The following is a 5,966-nucleotide window of genomic DNA, read 5'->3' on the forward strand; positions in this document are numbered from 1 at the left end:
GAGACGAAGGAAGCTGATGTTCACGTAGCCTCCATAAGAACTCGATGCGCTATCCAGCGCGGCAAATAGCTAGCAGTTAAGGCCCACAGCCGGAAGCGGGTTTAAGCAGCACTTACCACCCCAAGGCATGCTGCCAAGAGGTGCGCTCCTCGATCATTAGCTCGGTTTAACTCCGAGGCCTCGCCTGTGCCAACCAAGGATCATCTCAATAAGCTCGGGATCGCCAAGGCAAAGCGCCCGGACCGATTCTCTCGACCGGATCAATCGCTAGTTCGTGGGTTTATTCTCGCAGGACCGCCCTAAAGCACTATGCCTCTGGGCCGATTGGGGAATACAAGGGTACAAGAATTCGGACACTACAAGCTTTGACGACCAGTTCGGTAGGATAATACCTACTCTCCATCATGACGGAGTTAAGTGGTCTTCCTCACCACTCCTGCTGGTTCCGAGGTTGCGGACGGATTCAAGATTTAAGGACTTCCGAACGACGTTCCTCCACCACTGCAGCAGTAGCACCTCGTAAGAAGAGCGTCACCTCTATTCTCCATGAAAGTGTGGGCCGAGAGACTCTCCCGCTAGATCGATTCAAACCAGCAAACCCATGGATATCCCGGCCATCGAGACCATGATGCACGCCTTACCCAGACCAGAGGATTTCTCCGTCACCATCCTAAGTCGCCTCTGTGATTACGACTACAGTTAAAAAGGCAAGCGAGTACATCAATCCGGGAGGAAGCCCAAAGTGCCGAAGGAAAGATATACTCACGGACCCACCAGCCGCCAACTAAGCAGGCAAAACACAACAACCACTCAAGAGGGCCTCGCCGAGCCGAGGGGATGAGGCCATATCAAGAAGAGATCACGCTACTGCTCAAGATGTGACATCCGAACTACCAAGGCAAGTGAAAGGTATGACCCTATGTTTTGTTCCCCTACACTACCGGCTAGCCACAATACTTATGTATTGTTGAGGGTTCATCATTGTCTCACTACTTCGACGCGAACTGAAACACTGAGGCCGCGTCAGTCATCCGGCCATATCGCCAAGCGTCCACTCCCAGAAGCCATTTGACACCGAACCAATTATGAAGAGACCTTTGAGAAGAAGACTAGAAGTTCATCAAGATGGGCACGACACATGGTGGATTGCACCTCTCATCCTATTGGCCCTAGACCTCTCCTCGCGGCACGGAAAGAAAAGAAAACAACCTCTGGGCTGCAAGATCAATATCAATATCATAGGCGAGGAGGAGACGAAGCATCTACGGTTCAGGATTGCCGGGCCGCGCATGCTGATGCTGACTAATTAGCTTTTGCGTGAAAAATGCGAATGTGACGATATGCACAAATGTGAAGGTGACATTAAAGTGTAACCGTGTCCAATTATCATTATCGTAACCCGGGCCAGCGGCCTAGCTCCTCATCACAATATATTGTACCGTTGCTCATTGACGACCACCGTTCAGTAGGTTAAGGGTTGTTGACGCAATTATGAGGCACAGTAAGGAAATGAGGTTATGGTTCCGGCCACCTAGATACCAGCATATATCATATCATCGGAGGGGAGCTCGACTCGACCACTAACTTTATATCGTGTAGCCCCTCCTTTCTGGCGATTCGAGGTGGAGCCGCCCCAGCAGGCGGTTTACTGCATTGTACTTACTTTTATCGAATAAAATTCCTATTCACGGGGAGGTCGTACCCGGGAGGGGTCCGCGGCATCTACTTACTAGATGTCCCGAGTCTGCTGAGTTTACATGGTACCTCGAACTTTCATACCAACGAGGTCGGTGCTATAGCAGAAACCTCCTACTTTAGTTTATGAGGAAAAGGAGGAAGTGCAGATTCACCCTTGCCGACCGGAGGCCACCACCTTCATAGCATCTGACCTGGAGGGGGAACAAAGGAAAGAGCTCATCAAATGCCTCCAACAAAACCATGATGTCTTCGCATGGTCAACGCACGAACTGCCCGGCATTTCCCCAAGTGTAGCTCAGCATGAGCTCCACGTCCGACCAGACACCCGGCCAATGAAGCAATGAAAGAGAGACTTCAGTGCCGAACAGAATCAAATAATCCGAGCGGAGGTTGAGAAGCTCCTGGAGATCGGCCACATACACGAGGTGCAATTCCCGAGCTAGCTTGTGAACGTAGTGCTCGTTTCCAAGTCAAACAACAAATGAAGAGTCTGCATTGACTTTTGGGACCTGAACAAAGCATGCCCGAAGGACTTTTATCCCTGCCCAGAATTGATCATATGGTAGATTCAACCGTCGGGTGTGAGCTAATATGCATGATGGATGCATACCAGGGATACCACCAGGTGACGCTCGCCCGCGAGGACCAGGAGAAGGTTAATTTCATCACGTCGGACGACTCCTACTGCTACAACGTGATGTCGTTCGGCTTGAAGAACGTTGGGGCCACTTACCAGCGTCTTATGAACAGGGTATTCAGGAGGCAGATCGTGCGCATAATGGAGGTATATGTAGACGATATACTAATTAAATCACTCCGGGCTGCCGATCTCTGTGCAGATATAAAGGAGACCTATCATACGCTACGGACGTACAGAATCAAGCTTAACCCCCCCCCCCCCCCAAAAAAATGTCTGTTCGGCGCCAAGAGCAGACGTTTCCTGGGATACATTGTGACCGAGCGAGGCATTGAGGCTAATCCCAGCAAGGTGAAAGCGCTACAAGTTATGCTACCACCAAGAAACCTAAGGGAAGCGCAGCGTCTTACCGGTCGGATAATAGCTTTATCAAGGTTCATTTCAAAGTCTGCTGACCGGAGCCTACCATTTTTTAAGATCCTGCGTTGAGCCACGAAGTTCCAGAGGGACGAGGAGTGCGATCGGGCTTTCGAGGAGCTCAAAGCTTATCTCAACTCCTTACCAGTGCTAGCCAAGCCAATAGTTGGTGAACCCCTCAAAATTTACCTGTCCTCGATCGATCACGCGGTCGTCTCGGCCCTGGTAAGGCCGGACGACGAGCAACAACCTGTATACTTCTTGAGTCATATATTAAAAGACGTTGAATCCCGCTACACCGGTCTCAAGAAACTCGCCTTTGCATTGGTCCTCGTTGCTCGGAGGCTCCGTCCGTATTTTCTCGCGCATACCGTCATAGTAATGACCAACAACCCGTTGAGCAGGGTCCTCCTCAATCCAGAAGCATCAGGGCGGCTGATCAAGTGGACCATGGAGCTTAGTGAGTTTGATATTCAATATCAGCCATGGGCAGCCATAAAGGCACAATCCCTAGCAGACTTCGTCACCGAGGTGCAAGACCCCTAGCCCGAAGTCACCTGGAAGGTGTATGTGGATAGGTCTTCCACCCGGCAACGGAGTGGGGTGGGAATACTACTGATCTCCCCCAAAGAAGAGCGGATGCAGCTGTCTGTTCGGCTAGACTACCGAGAAACCAACAATGAGGCCGAGTATGAGACTCTCATAGCCGGGCTGCAAGCCGCTCGGCATGTGGGCACCATCAGAATTCTGATTCATTCGGACTCACAGTTAGCCGCCTAGCAACTCTCTGGAACATTCGAGATCAATAGCGCTCGACTCAGGCTCTACGCCGAAGCTTTCGAAAAGTTGAAAGTCAATTTCCAGGAGGTGGTCATAAAGAAAGTTCCCTGAGCAGAGAATCAAGCGGCGGATGAACTAAAGAAACTAGACAGCTCCATATCGCCGATCGTCATTCAGCAGCCAATCGACCAAGTGTCCCTTGTGGCCTATATCGACCGAATGGAGGGACTCACCTTTCCCAGCGACTGGAGAACGACGCTGATAGAGTTTCTGCGAGCAGGAGCCACGCCTTCCGATCGGGAAGAGGCTCAACTGATGAGAAGGCGAGTGGGCAGATTCACATTAATCGGAGATCAGCTATAGAAGAAAGCTTTCTCCCGACTGCTTCTCAAGTGTGTCGGGTCAGAAGACATCGACTACATACTGCAGGAGGTACACCAAGGCTCCTGTGGTGGACACCCGGGCGACCGTTCGCTAGCAAGGAAGATTTTGCTGACTGGATACTTTTGGTCGACCCTTCAGGAGGACGCCACTCGGACTAAAAACTTGTTGACCTCCGCAAGTGTATGGAAATGTCGCAAGTAATAATAAAAGATATCGAATCCACAAGGACTGGAATAAGCACTAAAGATGTCTCAAAGCGAATTAGCTAAACAACCAATCAATTGATTTACAAAGTCTAAGTGTAACTATGAAATGTAAACAAAGAAATAAAAGAATAAGAAACAAGAATAAGGGAAATGATAAAGGTATGTTCTAGGAGTTTTGGTTTCTTTGTAATGTTATTCAATGTAATGATCTACCAAATCTTATTTCTCAATTGTCCATCATTTGTAGAAGGTTGTCAGTTCCCTCTTGCAATAGACAACTGACCTAGGACTGAAATATATCCAAATTTGATCAATTAGGAATGAACCCTAAGTTGTCCTTACACGGGTTTGCCTATCACGTGCACCCCTCGGAAAATCAACATAGAAATCCACTACTTCTCAAACTCATTAAGATATAAAGATTAATACATCCAATCTATCCTACCCTCTTGAAATACCTAATTTCTCTCTCAAGATTACCTCTCAAACGTCCTTACACGAGCATGTTCCTGTCACGAACGTCCCTCGAAAAATCGAATGAGACACAATCCATACAAGATCCACAAGATATTCAAACATTCAATCAAACATGGTAATTAAGCCCTAATCACAACAATCCACACAAGAAAGAATAGATACAAAACATGGCAAAATCATAGAAATAGGAATCTTAGCAAATCCACAAGAGTTTACATCAAATATTCATTACAAATATTCCCTCCATCTTAGAACAAGAGATCTAATCCATAGAACAAGGAAAAAATCCAAAAGAAGAAAAAAAGATAAACATCTTGATCCCCAAATCCAAGAAAGAAAGGGAAGAAAAGCTTATCTACGATGAAGAACCATCTTCAGATCCAATCCTCGCTCCTTGGAGTCGAAACATTGAAGATCCGCCCTTAGAATCGTCGAAATCCCTCCAAGAAGGTGGAGGAACGCCCAAATCTTCAATTCCCCCCAAAAGGGAGAAGATCCCCTTTGAAATGAAGAAGAAATATTTATATATATAGAGAATTGGTGCCACACGATGCCACTGCCACATGTGTGGGACACCGACTCCCCACTCTCTATCTCCTCACACGTATGAGTGAGACACCTACCGGCTGGCGCCATGCACTTCGCATGACAGATGTCTGATCCACTACTGCCGCCTTCCTCTCTTACACGAGTGTAGCCCACACCACCGTGCCCCTCTTGCTCAAATCTCGCACCGCTCTTGGCCGTCAGGATGTACAGTGTGCGGGTCCACGGCAAATCTTCCACGACCGTAGGAGCCGTTCCATCTAGCTTTCCATCTTTACTGCTGTGAGGTAGGACAGTTCTGGCAACCCCATGGTAGGGTATGTGAGGTATAAGAATGGTGTCTTCCTCCTTTGCTTGCTTGTGGATTTGGCTTTAAACACAAAACCTTCACCAATTTCGGTGTACAAAATGTACAAAAGGATCTCCAAACAAAAGGGTAAATATGCTAAAGGAAAAGTGGAAGTATAAAAATACATAGACAAAGCATGTGCAAATATGTGAATGTCAACATGCTAAACAAGTATATACAATCTATCACATCCATACGCCAGAGACCTCAAATTTCACGATTTGGAGTCCTAAAAGTCCTTATTAAAATCTAGAAATATTTTAGAAAAATTCTAGAGATTTTTAGGAATTTATAGAGTATTTTTATGCAATTTTTGGAGTTCGTTTGGTATTTTTACCAATAGGAAGAAGTTTAAAAAAAAAAAATAAGAAATAAAAGTGTTAAAGCTGGGTTTTGAACCCAAGACCTCGGACCCGAACCAGATATTAACCGGACTCAGCCAACCAGCTGGTCTGCGGAAATTTTGTTAATT

The sequence above is a fragment of the Zingiber officinale genome, chromosome 5B (genome assembly GCF_018446385.1).
Source record: "Zingiber officinale cultivar Zhangliang chromosome 5B, Zo_v1.1, whole genome shotgun sequence".
Lineage (NCBI taxonomy): Eukaryota > Viridiplantae > Streptophyta > Magnoliopsida > Zingiberales > Zingiberaceae > Zingiber > Zingiber officinale.